The following is a 20,987-nucleotide window of genomic DNA, read 5'->3' as shown; positions in this document are numbered from 1 at the left end:
TCTCTAAGCACCTCCTCTAAGCACCTCTCATTGCACAAGGCCTTATAGGTTTAAATTAGCTTTCTTATAAAAACTACTCCCTCTGTCCCATCATATAAGAACGTTTTTGACACTACACTAATGTAAAAAGCGTTCTTATATTATGGGACGGAGGGAGTAGATGATTTTGAATGAAATGAACTATAAGAATTAAATGAACATCTACATCATGCATATATGACTCAAAGCTTACTTGCTATAATGTGGTATTTATTCATAATTTAGTTGCCAAATCTCATGCGTGCAATGCACGTGTACCTTACTAGTCTAAATGGTGTTTGTGTGTGTGTTGTGCGTGTTAAACACATTGTACATAGTATATCATACATGGTTTAGATTTCAAACATCTAGTTAGAGCATACATTGTATAAGGATATTGTAGTTTATCTTAGTAGGAAATAGTGTGATGTTTTCTCTATTCAAATTCTAACATTTCGAACCTCAAACAGGTGGGTTCGTTTGGGAAGGATCTTGAGCTGTTAGACTCACCTGGAATTTTGCCAATGAGAATTAGAGACCAGACAGCTGCACTTAAGCTTGCTAAGCTACCCATTTATTCCTTCTATTCGTTGATTATAGGAACAACACATGCGTTCATCATACAAACCTGCAGCTTATGTGCGATAGGATGGACTCGACATAAAAAAAGTTTCTCTTCGGCTGCTCTGATTTTGAGCCAAGACCCTTGGGAGTTTGTCTGGCCTCATTGTCGACAGTGTGCATCAGTTAGTTATGACCTCATCTCTTCAGTGAGATTTTTTCCTCCATGAAGGTTCCTCCTTACATTGGGTTTATTATCCTATTACGCGTGCTTGATTCTACTTGATATTTTTGCCATGGTGGATTTCCGTATTGTTCTGCAGGATATCCCTGACGATCACAGGGAACGGTCCAACCAAAAGAAAATAGTTGTATCAAGTAAGCGCAATAATTTGTTGATCTTTGCAAGTAAAGAGGAAGAAATCATGTTCCTTACTTTGGTGTGTGTGACATGAAACATCATTTCCTAAGTAAACAAATTATTTGCTTGCCATTGAAAACAAAAATTTGAGCAAATATATATTTTATTGTTCATGATCTTTCTTTTTTGTCTGTATCGAAGTTCATGCTCACTCAATATATATAATGTTGTGATCGTGTCTGATTTGTGCATACTTAATTTTTTTCTTCAGTTCTGCCTTATTGATAAAGAATGCATCATCATAGTAGTTTTTATTTAAAATCTGTATGGGTTGGTGCATCTGCATTCATAGAATGATCTTTTCTTTAATATAGCAAGACTGAATAAAATTAGATTGTGCGTGAAGTTTATTAGAGATAATGCACCATGTATGACTTCATAAATAAAGCCATCATGTGCAAGATCAAGTCACACTGAAGTTAAGTTAAAAGGTTACAAAACAAAGCGGTCTGATATGGAATATACACTATTTTCATTTTGATTAACATGAAGTCTGCCATTAACGTACTTTGTTCTTAACATTTTTTTACCGAATGCATGGGAATGTCACCAATATTTTTTCTGAAGCACTATCACCCCTTATAATTATCTTTACCGTTTGTCCTTTGAATTGCAGCCTGCATTTTTGCAGCCTGCGAAGCGTAAATGTTGGACTATTGTTTCTCCCCTGATGCACATGTTTCGCCACACAGACGATATAGTGTGTGTGTGTGAGCTCTGGAATTAGTTTTTAGGTTATTCTGTGTGTTGAGTACTTCTGTAATTTCCATGGGCGTGTTTCATATTTTCTGTGTATTGTCTATCATTCTTTCAAGTGTTTAATGTTTTTTTTGTAGTTTTTGATATTTAGTTTCAGTCATGTTTCATTTGTCGCAGACCTACACCTATTAGGAAGCACATAGTTTCATTTTGATCATGTTTCTTTTAGTTGTTCAGTGTTTGTTAATTAATGTAGCAGAGTAAGCAGTACATTTTGGCCATTAGTTAAATCACTCATGTCACATTCAGTTGATTAGGTTCAGTTTTTGTTCCTTCCTTCTTCGTTCCTTCAGTTTTTTGTTCCTTTATTTAGTCATTGTGCTTGCATCATTTGCCGGTATTTAAGTCAATATAACTATTTAGTCCATCTCAATAGACCCTTATGATTCTTGATAGTTTCTCTCTTTCATAGATCAGACTTTTCCGCTTTTTCAGTTAGGCTAATTTATGCTTTCTTTTTCAGTTTTCAGTCTTCACTTGATTTAGTTGGACATTGTGTTCAGTATTTCAATAGTTCAGTAGTTTCATTGATTGATATGTGCATTTTCGTACTTAGTGAAGCATCTTAATGCATTTTTGTACTTTGTGAAGCATCTTAATTTGATCGATATGTGCATTCAGTTGAGAACTCTGAAGTCAGAACAACTGTGTTTGACTTCTTCAGATGGTAATTTTTATCGGTTAGACTTATAGTTACAATTACTAGAAGTAGCAAAGGTCTGGGTTTGTTTAGAGCTTGAGTTGGTGCTTTTTTGTTTCAGATCATATGTTGGTACTTCATTTTACTCAGATCATATGAAGGTGAGTGTAATTGTGTGATCTGGATTAGGATGCAATGAAATTCAGAAGTAGTAGAAGTACACTGTTTTTTACTTTCTTTCAGAACGAATACTATAGAAGTACACCGCTGCCTGGTAAATTATTGCCATGGCCTCAATGGCAGATGTGTACCTGATAGTGATATATCCTACGAGTACCGGATGGTTGACATCCTTACCTGACAGGTATAGATTATACATAGTAGCCTAGCAGTGCATGGAAAAACTAGGTTCGGTCTGAAGTCTGAACCCCTGAAGAAGCAAAAGCCAAAAAACAGAGATCAGACGACTAAATACAAGAGTGCATCTTCTCCTTTTTTGTCTTTTTGTTGAGTGGAATGCATCTTCTAACCTGGCTGTAGGCTATAATCAACTCAATTTTGTTTTCTCCATGTGATAGCCAGGTAGGCGGCTACGTGGTAAAATAAGCTCAACTTTCTTTTAATAAATCTGGATCATGTCTTTAGAGTGTAGAGATGCAACATCATATACGTACAAGGAATGGTCGACGACCACTTTTACAATCATCTTTTTTGTTTGTGAAATCAGAGCTTCTATTATTACAACTGCACGCTCCAGTCATGCTGAATACATGGGAGCAGTACATACAGTAGAAGGAGATACAGATTAAAGCTATGCTCCTCATTCAACTTTTGCCACACTCGTTCAGTAATCAGTACAACTCATTCTGCTTCAGAATGGAAGCGTCGAACGGCTAGCAGAACCGAGGCCGCTGGGACACCGTCGCATTGAGGTAGTGCCATGGCCGTAGGAGCTGATGTTGCATGGGCAGCGCCGCGGCCGCAGGATCGCTGTTGTGTAGTGCAACAGCCTCCGACTCGGTGTTGCGTGATGGAAGAGCAGTGGTCAAGTTCGACGGCATTGAAGCGAGATGTGAGATCCCAGCGCTCCAAATGACGAGTCGTGGCCGGCGGAGGGCTAACAACCGGTGGTGGAGGGTGATTCTGAGAAATCATGAGCTTTTTCCTTCTATGAGAAGTGATAAAGTTACAACATAGTTTGCTCAGTGGTGTGCATCAGTGCAGATTGAGCAAGGCACAATCTAAGAAGAAAAACACAAAATTAGAAACAGTGTGCATCATATGAATGTTGGTTGAGCGACGTTGTTGGGAGCCCGGTTGTGGCACAGCCCTTCGGCGTGGTGCCCTCTTGCATTGCCGCTATGGTCGCCTTGCGTTGGACGGGAGGAGATAAGTCAATCCCCAATTAAGATGCACAATTAAGATCCCTAACTAAACTGGCAACATCATTATTGAAGGGAAATGATTGGATGACAAACTTTATAGGTTTAGTATCATATCATTCATTTGTGACTGCATGATCTTAATTGTGCATCTCTGAATATTTTAGGCCCTTGCTCTTGGAAGATTAGACCGATGTGGTGTTGCTTTATAAATAAATGACATGTGCGAACTTACCGGTTTGATTTAGGTGTGTAGGCAGAGGCGAAAAAAGAATCGCAATCTCAGGTTTAGGCATGCACATGGCCACTGAACTCAAAATAAGTAGGCACAGATGCAGTATTGTGATTTTCAGCAAGAGAAAGAGAAGTACAGTTAATTGTTCAGATTTTAAGCTACACTTGAACCTTGTCCTAATAACTACAACTTGTTCAGATTTTAAGCTACACTTGAACCTTGTCCTGATAACTACAACTATTGTGATGTTGCTCTATATAAGTGCCTTGCTTAAATGCTTGGTTAGGTCAAATGTATAACAAAGAGAAGGCTAGCTGAACCATGCTAGAAATAACATTAACGTGTTAAGCTTCAGATAAGCCAAATATTTTGCGATAAGCTTCTATGGGAATTACCTTGGTCTGAGAAGAAAGCACAGATGTAGCTATCCCATGTTCTGCATGCAGGCAATGCTTGCGTATAGGTATGCCGCATCTGCTGTCTGACACTCAACTCTAGTTTTTATAACAGTTAGGATAGCTACATCAGTTCTTATAGCCCTGGCTTCGCCCGGCTGACAGTCATTTGTGCTCTCCTCTTGGTATAACATTCAGTGGCAGTGATAGCTTTGGTATCACTTTGGGTGTGACTCTGCACCCTTTCATGTAATTGTGTTCCCCCAATAATTCTTTTAATTGTAATCTCACATATTTTAAACCCAGTTTATGAGAAACAACGGGACTAATGGTTAATAATCCAGTGTTGAGAAAAAAAGGAATGTGCATTGAGTGGCTTTAGTTTTCTTTCCCATCATACAATGTACCTTTACGTTTTCCTAAATTTTAATTGTTAAAAGGGTCTTGAGTATTGCCAAATTGTGAAGCCCTGCAAGAGAATGAAGGGTCAACATTTACAGTCATGCTGCCCTGCACAATTCCTGCAAGAGATGTATAGTGATGATCCTGATAACAGGCAAATCTCCTGTGACAAAACTTTAGTGAGTGCTACATTGGTCTGACTGTTGAAATACCACGCTCCGAAAAAAAGGCAAAAATGTTTTACGGTTGAGGCATGGGAAGTATAGACCAAAACTATTTTGTTAGATAAGTTAAGGTGTTCATTTGTTGCTTCATGTCAGCGATGTATGTAATCAAGAATCAGGAAATCATACCAGTATATTATAATTCCAAAACTTAGGAAAATAAGGAGTTGCCCAAACCAACAGATTTGTAATTAACATTTAGCACTACATGTTGTCACTGGGTCATTCTGCCATGTAATGTTTTTATATAAATATGTTTTTTTAGACTCGGATTCCTCAGCGTGATACACATATTGTCAATAGAGCATGATTTAAGCTTTCTACTACCAATATCGAATATGTTTTTGCAAATTGAAACTATTTTCATCGACAACATGGCTTTAACGGGTCTCTGCGCCATTTGGCGCAACGGGTCAACTAGTCTATTTTAAGATTCATGGAATTGTGCGTTGTAAGGCATAAAGTAAAAACAAATAATGGCAAATCATGTAGAAAAACATTTGGGCAATTTTGATACGGAAGATTCTAGAACAAAGAAGAAGTGCTTGTGTTTTGAGGTTTGTGCATTATGCTTAAGTACAACCATGGAATCTTCTAGATTATACATGTGGCAAAATCTGGTGGAATCTAGATGATATCCAGCGGCCAGTAGTGCTCAAATTTGCCATCTCTGCTTCATCGGATTGGCCTCATCCAACGACCATCTTTCAAAGTTAAAGTTATCCGCACACTATATAAAAAATATAAAATATAATATATAGAGGTATAGATATAGATATATGATGCGAAAGCCACCCATCATCTCCAATTAGAATAGTGTGTCCATGCAGGGATGCAATGTGGCCAAACGATGTCTGCCATCAGTATATCAAATTCAAATCAGTCTGACCTTGTTCAATGTGTATACAGTACAACATGCTCGTTTCCAAACCACACCGCGCATATCTCAGTTACATTCATGCATGCATGGGTTTCAAACATCATGATCTCTTATTCAAATATTTGAATTCAACTTTACATTGATTATGACCTCACCTAGTCTTTTACACCCACACAGTTGTCTTCTCTTTATAATTGTACCACTAACTTTCTCTCATGCATGCATGCACACACACTACCAGTCGGCATTATCCATTGTACACATGCAATCTTTTTCTTCAGGTCGGCCTCCCATGCATGCACACACACACACCTCCCCCTCTCCATCATATCGGGCATTCTTTATCTCTCACGTGCATGCACAACGATCGATGTTCCTCTATGTGTGTGTATATATAGCTAGGTCTTTCACAGTTTTTCACACAAACTGATCAATCTATATATCTAGTGAGGTCTCACCCTCTTTCCAACGTCCACATCGATCAATCCATACCTCTCTATATAGGATTACATAGCTAATACACCCACATTAATTATATATCCAACGTCCCCCTCTCATCATCCATGCCTTCCGCTTCATCTCTCAGACGCGCGCACAGTGGCGAAGACAGGGGCAACAAGGGCCCTGCCCCCTAACATCACTATATATCAAGGCTAATATGAATGTGATCATTAGACAATTGCTGGTAAAATGGTTTAAGTTGATGAATTGGCCCTCCTCGTAAAGGATTAGCAATGCTTGGCCCCTAGCTCATTTATTTTTCATGGCTCCGCCACTGCGCACAACAACGCACGTTCTCTCCCCCTCTTTTTAAATATTGATCTCGCACTTGTGCACTCCTTCATAGTCTCCCTCCACTTGGCCCCTCGCACCATCTTCTAGCACCCCACCGGATTTTGCCACATGTACAATCTAGCAGACTCCATGGTTGAACTTAAGCATAATGCACAAACCTCAAAACACAAGTGCTTCTCCTTTGTTCTAGAATCTTCCGTATCATAACTGCCCAAATTTTTTTTCTAGTTGAATTGCCATTATTATTTTTACTTTATGCTTTACAACGCACAATTCCGTGAAACATAAAATAGATTAAGGGCTTCTTTGATTCAAAGGATTCTCAAAGGAATTTTGGAGGATTCTAATCCTTAGAAATTTTTCCTATCTTGGTTGTTTGATTCGTAGGATTGTAAACCATAGAAATTTTTCCATAGGATTCATTTGCACTAGATTTCGTAGGAAACATCCCATCCACTCAAACCTCTTTGAAAGAATCCTACATTTTTTTTATGCACAATCAAACACTCGTACAATCCTGTAGGATTCAAGACGACATTCCACTCTAATCCCATATTTTTCCTATTCCCACGTTTTGGAAATCCTATGAATCAAATAGGCCCTAGCTTTTTTATAAAAACTAATTGATTTTGAATGAGATGAACTATAAGAATTAAACGAAGGTCTACATCAGGCATATATTGTTGTGGAACGTAGTATTTCAAAAAAATTCGTACGATCACGCAAGATCTATCTAGGAGAAGCATACCAACTAGTGGGGAGAGTGTGTCCACGTACCCTCGTAGACCGAAAGCGGAAGCATTTAGTAACACGGTTGATGTAGTCGAACGTCTTCGTGATCCAACCGATCAAGTACCGAACGCACGACACCTCCGCGATCTGCACACGTTCAACTCGATGACATCCCTTGAATTCTAGATCCAGCTAAGGCCGAGGGAGAGTTTCGTCAGCACGACGGCGTGGTGATGGTGATGATGAATTTACCGGCGCAGGGCTTCACCTAAGCACTACGACAATATGACCGAGGTGGAAAACTGTGGAGGGGGCACCGCACACGGCTAAAGATCAACTTGTGTGTCTATGGGGTGCCCCCTTCCCCTGTATATAAAGGAGGGAGGAGGGGAGGGCCGGCCGGCCCCTAGGGCGCGCCCCAAGAGGGGAATCCTACTAGGACTCCAAGTCCTAGTAGGAATCCACCAAGAGGGAGAGAGGGGGAAGGAAAGGAAGAGGGGGAAGGAAAGGAAGAGGGGGAAGGGAAGGAAAGGGGGGGCGCCGCCCCTTCCCTAGTCCAATTCGGACTCAAGGGGGGGAGGGGGGCGGCCAGCCCCTCCTGCCCCTTCCTATCTTCCCACTAAGGCCCATAGAGGCCCATTAGTTCTCCCGGGGTTTCCAGTAACCCCTTCCGGCACTCCGGTTTTATCCGAAACTCTCCGGAACACTTCCGGTGTCCGAACAACATGGTCCAATATATCAATCTTTATGTCTCGAACATTTCGAGACTCCTCGTCATGTCCGTGATCTCATCCGGAACTCCGAACAACCTTTGGTACATCAAATCAGATAAACTCATAATACCAATCGTCATCGAATGTTAAGCGTCCGGACCCTACGGGTTCGAGAACCATGTAGACATGACAGAGACACATCTCCGGTCAATAACCAATAGCGGAACCTGGATGCTCATATTTGTTCCTACATATTCTACAAAGATCTTTATCGGTCAAACCACACAACAACATACGTTGTTCCCTTTGTCATCGGTATGTTACTTGCCCGAGATTCGATCGTCGGTATCATCATACCTAGTTCAATCTCGTTACTGGCAAGTCTATTTACTCGTTCTGTAGTGCATCATCCCACAACTAACTCGTTAGTCACATTGCTTGCAAGGCTTATAGTGATGTGCATTACGGAGAGGGCCCAGAGATACCTCTCCGACAATCGGAATGACAAATCCTAATCTCGATCTATGCCAACTCAATAAACACCATCGGAGACACCTGTAGAGCATCTTTATAATCACCCAGTTACATTGTGACATTTGATAGCACACTAAGTGTTCCTCCGGTATTCGGGATTTGCATAATCTCATAGTCATAGGCACATGTATAAGTCATGAAGAAAGCAATAGCAATAAACTAAACGATCATAGTGCTAAGCTAATGGATGGGTCTTGTCCATCACATCATTCTCTAATGATGTGACCCCGTTCATCAAATGAAAACACATGTCTATGGCTAGGAAACTTAACCATCTTTGATTAACAAGCTAGTCTAGTAGAGGCATACTAGGGACACTCTGTTTGTCTATGTATTCACACATGTATCAAGTTTCCGGTTAATACAATTTTAGCATGAATAATAAACATTTATCATGATATAAGGAAATATAAATAACAACTTTATTATTGCCTCTAGGGCATATTTCCTTCAGTCTCCCACTTGCACTAGAGTCAATAATCTAGATTACATAGTAATGATTCTAACAACCATGGAGTCTTGGTGTTGATCATGTTTTGCTCGTGAGAGAGGCTTAGTCAACGGGTCTGCAACATTCAGATCCGTATGTATCTTGCAAATCTCTATGTCTCCCTCCTTGACTTGATCGCGGATGGAATTGAAGCATCTCTTGATGTGCTTGGTTCTCTTGTGAAATCTGGATTCTTTGCCAAGGCAATTGCACCAGTATTATCACAAAAGATTTTCATTGGACCGGTTGCACTAGGTATGACACCTAGATCAGATATGAACTCCTTCATCCGGACTCCTTCATTTGCTGCTTCTGAAGCAGCTATGTACTCCGCTTCACACGTAGATCCCGCCACGACTCTCTTCTTGGAACTGCACCAACTTACAGCTCCTCCATTCAATATAAATATGTATCCGGTTTGTGACTTAGAGTCATCTGGATCAGTGGCAAAGCTTGCATCGACGTAACCATTTATGATGAGCTCTTTGTCACCTCCATAAACGAGAAACAAATCCTTAGTCCTTTTCAGGCATTTCAGGATGTTCTTGGCCTCTGACCAGTGATCCACTCCTGGATTACTTTGGTACCTCCCCGCTAAACTAATAGCAAGGCACACATTAGGTCTGGTACACAACATTACATACATGATAGAACCTATGGCTGAAACGTATAGGGAATGACTTTCATTTTCTCTGTATCTTCTGCAGTGGTCGGGCATTGAGTCTGACTCAACTTCACACCTTGTAACACAAGCAAGAACCCTTTCTTTGCTTGATCCATTTTGAACTTCTTCAAAACTTTATCAAGGTATGTGCTTTGTGAAAGTCCAATTAAGCGTCTTGATCTATCTCTATAGATTTTGATGCCCAATATATAAGCAGCTTCACCGAGGTCTTTCATTGAAAAATTCTTATTCAAGTATCCTTTTATGCTATCCAGAAATTCCGTATCATTTCCGATCAACAATATGTCATCCACATATAATATCAGAAATGCTACAGAGCTCCCACTCACTTTCTTGTAAATACAGGCTTCTCCAAAAGTCTGTATAAAACCATATGCTTTGATCACACTATCAAAGCGTATATTCCAACACCGAGATGCTTGCACTAGTCCATAATTGGATCGCTGGAGCTTGCACACTTTGTTAGCACCTTTTGGATCGACAAAACCTTTTGGTTGCATCATATACAACTCTTCTTTAAGATATCAATTAAGGAATGTAGTTTTGACATCCATTTGCCAAATTTCATAATCATAAAATGCAGCAATTGCTAACATGATTCGGACGGACTTAAGCATCGCTACGGGTGAGAAGGTCTCATCGTAGTCAACTCCTTGAACTTGTCGAAAACCTTTCGCAACAAGTCGAGCTTTGTAGACAGTAACATTACCATCAGCGTTAGTCTTCTTCTTGAAGATCCATTTATTCTCTATGACTTGCCGATCATTGGGCAAGTCAACCAAAGTCCACACTTTGTTCTCATACATGGATCCCATCTCAGATTTCATGGCCTCAAGCCATTTGGCGGAATCTGGGCTCATCATCGCTTCCTCATAGTTCGCAGGTTCATCATGGTCAAGTAACATGAGTTCCAGAACAGGATTACCATTCCACACTGGTGCGGATCTTACTCGGGTTGACCTACGAGGTTCGGTAGTAACTTGATCAGAAGTTTCATGATCATCATCATTAGCTTCCTCACTAATTGGTGTAGGAATCACTGGAACTGATTTCTGTGATGAACTACTTTCCAATAAGGGAGCAGGTACAACTACCTCATCAAGTTCTACTTTCCTCGCACTCACTTCTTTCGAGAGAAACTCCTTCTCTAGAAAGGATCCATTCTTAGCAACGAATATCTTGCCTTCGGATCTGTGATAGAAGGTGTACCCAACAGTCTCCTTTGGGTATCCTATGAAGACACATTTCTTCGATTTGGGTTCGAGCTTATCAGGTTGAAGCTTTTTCACATAAGCATCACAGCCCCAAACTTTAAGAAATGACAACTTGGGTTTCTTGCCAAACCACAATTCATATGGTGTCGTCTCAACGGATTTAGATGGTGCCTATTTAACGTGAATGCAGCCGTCTCTAAAGCATAACCCCAAAACGATAACGGTAGATTAGTAAGAGACATCATAGATCGCACCATATCTAATAAAGTGCGGTTATGACGTTCGGACACACCATTACGCTGTGGTGTTCCGGGTGGCGTGAGTTGCAAAACTATTCCGCATTGTTTCAAATGAAGACCAAACTCGTAACTCAAATATTCACCTCCATGATCAGATCGTAGAAACTTTATTTTCTTGTTACGATGATTTTCCACTTCACTCTGAAATTCTTTGAACTTTTCAAATGTTCCAGACTTACGTTTCATCAAGTAGATATACCCATATCTGCTCAAATCATCTGTGAAGGTCAGAAAATAACGACATCCGTCGCGAGCATCAACACTCATCAGACCGCATACATCAGTATGTATTATTTCCAATAAGTCTGTTGCTCGCTCCATTGTTCCGGAGAACGGAGTCTTAGTCATCTTGCCCATGAGGCACGGTTCGCAAGCATCAAGTGATTCCAAAAGCCCATCAACATGGAGTTTCCTCATGCGCTTTACACCAATATGACCTAAACGGCAGTGCCACAAATAAGTTGCACTACCATTATTAAACTTATATCTTTTGGCTTCAATACTATGAATATGTGTATCACTACTATCGAGATTCAACAGAAATAGACCACTCATCAAGGGTGCATGACCATAAAAGATATTACTCATATAAATGGGACAACCATTATTCTATGATTTAAATGAATAACCGTCTCGCATCAAACAAGATCTAGATATAATGTTCATGCTTAACGCTGACACCAAATAACAATTATTCAGGTCTAGAACTAATCCCGAAGGTAGATGTAGAGGTAGCGTGCCGATGGTGATCACATCGACTTTGGAACCATTTCCCACGCGCATTGTCACCTCGTCCTCAGCCAATCTTCGCTTAATCCGTAGCCCCTGTTTGGAGTTGCAAATGTGAGCAACATAACCAGTATCAAATACCCAAGCGCTACTACGAGCATTAGTAAGGTACAGATCAATAACATGTATATCAAATATACCTTTCACTTTGCCATCCTTCTTATCCGCCAAATACTTGGGGCAGTTCCGCTTCCAGTGACCAGTCCCTTTGCAGTAGAAGCACTCAGTCTCAGGCTTAGGTCCAGACTTGGGTTTCTTCACTTGAGCAGCAACTTGCTTGCCATTATTTTTGAAGTTCCCCTTCTTCCCTTTGCCCTTTTTCTTGAAACTAGTGGTCTTGTTGACCATCAACACTTGATGCTCCTTCTTGATTTCTACCTCAACAGCCTTTAGCATCGCGAAGAGCTCGGGAATTGTCTTATCCATTCCCTGCATATTATAGTTCATCACGAAGCTTTTGTAGCTTGGTGGCAGTGATTGAAGAACTCTGTCAATGACACTATCAGCCGGAAGATTAACTCCCAGCTGAGTCAAGTGATTGTGGTACCGAGACATTCTGAGTATATGTTCACTGACAGAACTATTCTCCTCCATTTTGCAGCTATGGAACTTACTGGAGACTTCATGTCTCTCAATCCGGGCATTTGCTTGAAATATTAACTTCAACTCCTGGAACATCTCATATGCTCCATGACGTTCAAAACGTCGTTGAAGTCCCGGTTCTAAGCCGTAAAGCATGGCACACTAAACTATCAAGTAGTCATCAGCTTTGCTCTACCAGGCGTTCATAACGTCCGGCGTTGCTCCTGCAGCGGGTCTTGCACCTAGCGGTGCTTCCAGGACGTAATTCATCTGCGCAGCAATGAGGATAATCCTCAAGTTACGGACCCAGTCCGTGTAGTTGGTACCATCATATTTCAACTTAGATTTCTCTAGGAACACACTAAAATTAAATGGAACAGTAGCACGGGCCATTTATCTACAACAACATAGACATGCAAAATACTATCAGGTACTAAGTTCATGATAAATCAAAGTATAGTTAATCACTACTTAAGAACTCCCACTTAGATAGACATCCCTCTAATCATCTAAGTGATCACGGGATCTATCAACTAAACCATGTCCGATCATCACGTGAGATGGAGTAGCTTTCAATGGGGAACATCACTATGTTGATCATATCTACTATATGATTCACGCTCGACCTTTCGGTCTCAGTGTTCCGAGGCCATATCTGCATATGCTAGGCTCGTCAAGTTTAACCCGAGTATTCTGCGTGTGCAAAACTGGCTTGCACCCGTTGTATGTGAACGTAGAGCTTATCACACCCGATCATCACGTGGTGTCTCGACACGACGAACTGTCGCAACGGTGCATACTCAGGGAGAACACTTGTACCTTGAAATTTAGTGAGAGATCATCTTATAATGCTACCTCCGTACTAAGCAAAATAAGATGCATAAAGGATAAACATCACATGCAATCAATATAAGTGATATGATATGGCCATCATCATCTTGTGCCTTTGATCTCCATCACCAAAGCACCGTCATGATCACCATCGTCACCGCCTTGACACCTTGATCTCCATCGAAGCATCGTGTCGTCTCGCCAACTAATTGCTTCTACGACTATCGCTACCGCTTAGTGATAAAGTAAAGCAATTAAATGGCGATTGCATTTCATACAATAAAGCGACAACCATATGGCTCCTGCCAGTTGCCGATAACTGTTACAAAACATGATCATCTCATACAACAATTTATATATCATCACGTCTTGACCATATCACATCACAGCAAACCCTGCAAAAACAAGTTAGACGTCCTCTACTTTGTTGTTGCATGTTTTACGTGGCTGCTACGGGCTTCTAGCAAGAACCATTCTTACCTACGCATCAAAACCACAACGATTTTTTGTCAAGTGTGCTGTTTTAACCTTCAACAAGGACCGGGCGTAGTCAAACTCGATTCAACTAAAGTTGGAGAAACAGACACCCACTAGCCACCTGTGTGCGAAGCACGTCAGTAGAACTAGTCTCATGAATGCGGTCATGTAATGTTGGTCTGGGCCGCTTCATCCAACAATACCGCCGAATCAAAGTATGACATGCGGGTAAGCAGTATGACTATTATCGCCCACAACTCTTTGTGTTCTACTCGTGCATATAACATCTACGCATAGACCTGGCTCGGATGCCACTGTTGGGGAACTTAGTATTTCAGAAAATTTCATACGATCACGCAAGATCAATCTAGGAGAAGCATAGCAACGAGCGGAGAGAGTGTGTCCACGTACCCTCGTAGACCGAAAACGGAGGCGTTTAGTAACATGGTTGATGTAGTCGAACGTCTTCCCGATCCAACCGATCAAGTATCGAACGCACGACACCTCCGCGATCTGCACACGTTCAGCTCAGTGATGTCCCTTGAACTCTAGATCCAGCTGTGCCCGAGGGAGAGTTTCGTCAGCACGACGGCGTGGTAACGGTGATGATGAAGTTACCGACGTAGGGCTTCGCTTAAGCACTACCACAATATGACCGAGGTGGAAAACTGTGGAGGGGGCACCGCACACGGCTAAAGATCAACTTGTGTGTCTATGGGGTGCCCCCTTCCCCTGTATATAAAGGAGGGAGGAGGGGAGGGCCGGCCGGCCCCTAGGGCGCGCCCCAAGAGGGGAATCGAGTCCTAGTAGGAATCCACCAAGAGGGAGAGAGGGGGAAGGAAAGGAAGAGGAGGAAGGGAAGGAAAGGGGGGCGTCGCCCCCTTCCCCTAGAAGAATTCGGACCCATGGGGGCGGGGGGGGGGGGGGGGGGGGGGGCGGCCAGCCCCCCTGGCCCTTCCTCTCTTCCCACTAAGGCCCATAGAGGCCCATTAGTCCTCCCGGGGTTTCCGGTAACCCCTTCCGGCACTACGGTTTTATCCGAAACTCTCCGGAACACTTCCGGTGTCCGAACAACCATGCATAGACACTCAACGTAGCTGTGTTTATGATGAGCACGTCTCCCTTAGTGCACCATCACCGGTGCTCCCTCTAACTTGGCACTGTTATATGTGGTTGCATGTTATGTGTGATGTCTAGCTTGTATTGCTTCTAATTTTCTTGAATTCCATCTGCTTACTTTACACATTATACTTGAATAAGACACGTGTTCCTGTTTCTAGAACATACAATATCTGTCTATCACACCATGCTCTTACATCAAATTACTACTGTTGTGTAACCTGCAATAATCACTTATCATAAGAGACGTTTGACTTCAGAGTGTGATATAGGTTACATCTCGCATTCTTTTCTAGCTTGTACTACTAATTTGTTGAAATGACACTTATGACGAGACAGTTTTAACTTGGTAGAGTGATATTCGTTGCATCTTTCATATGGTGTCTAGCTTTCATTGCTTCTAATTTGTTAAAATGCCTTCTCCTTAGTTTACACATCATAAGCTGTGAATATGCAATGCTGTGAATATGCAATGGCACTAATGACGAGAGACCTTTAACTTGATAGTGTGATGTTGTTTGCATCTTGCATATGATTTATTTCTTGTACTGCTTCACATTTGTTTAAACGGCATTTATGATGAGACACTGTTAACTTGGCAGAGCGATATTTGTAGCATCTTTCATATGGTGTCTACCTTCCATTGCATTGCTTCTAATTTAGTGAAATGTCTTCTGCTTAGTTTACACATCATAGTTCTGGTTATCTCATGCCGTCCTGTTTTTCTTACATATTACATCCTCCTATCATGTGGTTGTCTAACATCAAAGTTTAGTTCGTCTGTATCACGCATCAATTTGTTCTGAAGATCTAAATTGTTATTCGTTTTTCTTGTCGGCTTGACTTAACATGGCACAGAGAAAGAGGAAGCAAGACAGAACGACAGGGAAAGGGAAGCGGAAGAATCCTGCAGATTCTGCTGGTACTGATGGTGCAATAGAAGGTCAACGTCCCGCGGAAAATTGTACCGACAGGGTATCCCGTGCTACACGAGCTGCAGAACAAGCCAAACAGAAACAAATAGCTGCCACCAAACAAGTAGAGACAACCCTAGTTGTTGCAACACCTTCCACAGTACCACCAGCTACATGATTTACTCATTGGTCAACTCAGCTAGCAGCACGTTCCCAAGCTCCCTTGCCACCTGGCACTACTTCCGAAGCACTCTTGACACAAGATGAGTTGGCAAGATCAGATGAACTTTGTGAGCTTCAATAGCAAGAAGGTAGTTGCTGGAGTCAAGTTACAGTTGCATGCTTCTTTATATGTAGTCTCACAGTTTGATGTACACTAACACTTCCTATGTTTGTTGTTGGACTAGCACCTAGGCGCAAAAGGAAACAAACATCAGGGATAATGCTCGATAGGTTAACTAAGTCTAGAGGAGGAAGAATGGAGATCCGTTTTGAGGCAGGTTTAAAAAGGCCACGTGATGCTACAGAGTCAGCCAATGATGTGACCCCGTTCATCAAATGACAACACATGTCTATGGCTAGGAAACTTTAACCATCTTTGATTAACGAGCTAGTCTAGTAGAGGCATACTAGGGACACTCTGTTTGTCTATGTATTCACACATGTACTAAGTTTCCGGTTAATACAATTCTAGCATGAATAATAAACATTTATCATGATATAAGGAAATATAAATAACAACTTTATTATTGCCTCTAGGGCATATTTCCTTCAGTCTCCCACTTGCACTAGAGTCAATAATCTAGATTATATAGTGATGATTCTAACACCTAGTGAGTCTTGGTGATGATCATGTTTTGCTCGTGAGAGAGGCTTAGTCAACGGGTCTACAATATTCAGATCCGTATGTATCTTGCAAATTTCTATGTCTCCCTCCTTGACTTGATCGCGGATGGAATTGAAGTGTCTCTTGATGTGCTTGGTTCTCTTGTGAAATCTGGATTCCTTTGCCAAGGCAATTGTACCAGTATTGACACAAAAGATTTTCATTGGACCCGATGCACTAGGTATGACACCTAGATCGGATATGAACTCCTTCATCCAGACTCCTTCATTTGCTGCTTCCGAAGCAGCTATGTACTCCGCTTCACACATAGATCCCACCACGGCGCTCTGTTTAGAACTGCACCAACTGACAGCTCCACCATTCAATATAAATATGTATCCGGTTTGTGACTTAGAGTCATCCGGATCAATGTCAAAGCTTGCATCGACGTAACCATTTACGACGAGCTCTTTATCACCTGCATAAACGAGAAACATATCCTTAGTCCTTTTCAGGTATTTCAGGATGTTCTTGACCGCTGTCCAGTGATCCACTCCTGGATTACTTTGGTACCTCCCTGCTAAACTAATAGCAAGGCACACATCAGGTCTGGTACAGATCATTGCATACAAGATAGAACCTATGGCTGAAGCATAAGGAATGACTTTCATTTCTCTCTATCTTCTGCAGTGGTCGGGCATTGAGTCTGACTCAACTTCACACCTAGTAACATAGGCAAGAACCCTTTCTTTGCTTGATCCATTTTGACCTTCTTCAAAACTTTATCAAGGTATGTGCTTTGTGAAAGTCCAATTAAGCGTCTTATCTATCTCTATAGATCTTGATGCCCAATATATAAGCAGCTTCACCAGGGTCTTTCATTGAAAAATTCTTATTCAAGTATCCTTTTATGCTATCCAGAAATTCCATATCATTTCCGATCAACAATATGTCATCCAAATATAATATCAGAAATACTACAGAGCTCCCACTCACTTTCTTGTAAATACAGGCTTCTCCAAAAGTATGTATAAAACCATATGCTTTGATCACACTATCAAAGCGTATATTCCAACTCCGAGATGCTTGCACCAGTCCATAAATGGATGGCTGGAGCTTGCACACTTTGTTAGCACCTTTTGGATCGACAAAACCTTCTGGTTGCATCATATACAACTCTTCTTTAAGATATCCCTTAAGGAATGCAGTTTTGACATCCAGTTGCCAAATTTCATAATCATAAAATGCGGCAATTGCTAACATGATTCGGACGGACTTAAGCATCGCTACGGGTGAGAAGGTCTCATCGTAGTCAACTCCTTGAACTTGTCGGAAACCTTTTGCAACAAGTCGATCTTTGTAGACAGTAATATTACCGTCAGCGTCAGTCTTCTTCTTGAAGATCCATTTATTCTCTATGGCTTGCCGATCATCGGGCAAGTCAACCAAAGTCCACACTTTGTTCTCATACATGGATCCCATCTCAGATTTCATGGCCTCAAGCCATTTCACGGAATCTGGGCTCATCATCGCTTCCTCATAGTTCGTAGGTTCGTCATGGTCAAGTAACATGACCTCCAGAATAGGATTACCATACCACTCTGGTGCGAATCTTACTCTGGTTGACCCACGAGGTTCGGTAGTAACTTGATCAGAAGTTTCATGATCATCATCATTAGCTTCCTCACTAATTGGTGTAGGAACCACTAGAACTGATTTCTATGATGAACTACTTTCCAATAAGGATCAGGTACAATTACCTCATCAAGTTCTACTTTCCTCCCACTCACTTCTTTGGAGAGAAACTCCTTCTCTAGAAAGGATCCATTCTTAGCAACGAATATCTTGCCTTCGGATCTGTGATAGAAGGTGTACCCAACAGTCTCCTTTGGGTATCGTATGAAGACACATTGCTTCGATTTGGGTTCGAGCTTATCAGGTTGAAGCTTTTTCACATAAGCATCGCAGCCCCAAACTTTAAGAAACAACAACTTGGGTTTCTTGCCAAACCACAGTTCATATGGTGTCGTCTCAACGGATTTAGATGGTGCCCTATTTAATGTGAATGCAGCCGTCTCTAAAGAATAACCCCAAAACGATAGCGGTAAATCAGTAAGAGACATCATAGATCACACGATCTCTACTATTAAAGCAGAATCGAACGTCGTGATGGTTCGACCTCCTTTTCTCCTCCCCTCTAGAGATCCTGCACCGATCCCGCTCCCTCCCTCCCTTGCTTCGTGCGTTGAAAACTAAAAAATAAAAACAGAAAACAGAAACAGCCGCACCCACGACCCCGTCTTCTCCCAACCTCCTCGATCCCGATCCCCTCCATCTTGTGAGTCCTGACGCACCCACACGATCTCCCCTCTCTTCTCCCCACCCGGTCGGGAAGGGAAGCCGTTTCATCATCCGCCCCGTCGTCCGGCGCCCGTCGCATCTCCTACATGGTCCTCATGGCCACCTCAGCACCCGTACACCCCGTCACCGTAGATGGAGAAGCCCACAGATTCGCTCAGCCGCGGCGGCCCTATAGGCCGGCACCGCTACGCTGCCACTGTTGCCCCTCCAACGTTGAGATTGGATGGCGCTGGGCAAATGCTTGTTTGCGCTGCCGCTGGCGGAAGAGGTTTTTTTTCATCCCACTTGAACAAAGAGGAGACGATTGAGGAGTTTCTGGCCATCTGGTGCACGCATCCGCCACAACGGCCCAAGAAGTTGTCTCTATCTGAGATCGATGTAAGCATCCTCACATATGCTTGTCGATGCCTGATTTTAGGTCCTGGTGCTGCTTGGTTTGTTTGGAACTACATCTGTTCGTCCCGGGGGTCATATCTTCAATCTTTGGTCGTTGGTTCAATTGAGTTGATTATGTACATGGATAAATACTTTGGTAGTGTACAGTACAAAACTATGTGGTTATCCACCCTCACTGTGAATCTATCCTAATCGTGTTTCTCAAGTCTGAATTGTTAGTAGACCGGTTGGAGGATTAGTTGTCCGGCTGCGCAAAGGAGACCATCAATTGCTACAAACAAAAAATATTCGGCAAGAGGTAAGGTATACAGTCACGCATATTTTTCCTTCACATACACCCGATCTCTTTGGCAGCCCGCCAGCACTGGAGGCCAATCAGGCGATGTACAAGGAATATAACCACATCATCAAGTGATGTACAAGGAATACGGCCACATAATCAGGCGAAGTACAAGGAATACGGCTACGTAATCAAGAGATGAACCTTTAAATGCTCATAATACAGGGAAAAAGGTTGGACCTTCATCTGGTTGGTGTTCCAGTTTCACGTAATCATGAGTTGCACCTTTTAATGCTCTATTTCTTCTGTCGCACGTGTTTCTCGTGTGATTATTCTTCTGTTGCACGTGTTTCTCGTGTGATTATAGCAGGAGTTTTATCTCAATAATGTCATATTGTGCAGGTGCCACTTCAATTAATTAGTGTGATGTGCTAGCTATCGTCTCTTGGGATGTTTTTGGTCTCAAAGCAATGACATTCATTAGTCATTACCTTAGAGGGCATGCTGCCGAAGGCAACAATGACAACATGTAGCGGCGATCCAGGTGACCACATGGTTAAATTCTTCAGTTCACCCTCAGAACACCTATCTAGATTAGAAAAATCATGTGATAACGTCCTATCTTAGTTTTTTTTTTCTCCAACAGATCAACATATTATTTAGGACGAACACCTAGACCTCCTACACTAATGATGTTAACCAAGGAAAAGTTGTAGCATGGTGATCTGTTAATGCGTGTCAATCCAGCAAGTGATAACTATTAAATCAATTTTATTTCACAACTCCATGGCAATACAAGTTGCATCGGTAAGTTCAGTTTAACGTAAGAATTTGGTTAATGGGTTCATCTCACACAAAAGCTTGCATGCATTGGCACAATGGCACGGTTGGTTTATTGTTTACAACGTGCAGATCAATTTACACTTGAGGTTGAGCTGCCCATATGGCAATATAGTTCACTATGAAGATCACACATGCCATGATTTTTGTAGTGAGATTTCAGTAATATCATTTCGACTGACAACACACCATT

General features: G+C 41.8%; 1 long non-coding RNA gene across 2 annotated transcripts; it reads left to right on the top strand.

Annotated features, from left to right (window-relative positions):
• The first annotated feature begins 408 nt into the window (after positions 1-408).
• Positions 409-3,695, top strand: LOC123494078 (uncharacterized). Of its 2 annotated transcripts, none has more exons than XR_006663909.2 (2): positions 409-957; positions 1,632-3,695. It is a non-coding gene; the product is annotated as an uncharacterized lncRNA (long non-coding RNA). The 2 variants fall into 2 exon arrangements; XR_006663910.2 differs by having other exon boundaries at positions 1,617-3,695.
• The last annotated feature ends 17,292 nt before the right edge of the window (positions 3,696-20,987 follow it).

Source organism: Aegilops tauschii, chromosome 5 (genome assembly GCF_002575655.3).
Source record: "Aegilops tauschii subsp. strangulata cultivar AL8/78 chromosome 5, Aet v6.0, whole genome shotgun sequence".
Taxonomy (NCBI): domain Eukaryota; kingdom Viridiplantae; phylum Streptophyta; class Magnoliopsida; order Poales; family Poaceae; genus Aegilops; species Aegilops tauschii.
The sequence above is the reverse complement of the archived record's forward strand: the minus strand, read 5'-3'. Positions and strand labels throughout refer to the sequence as shown.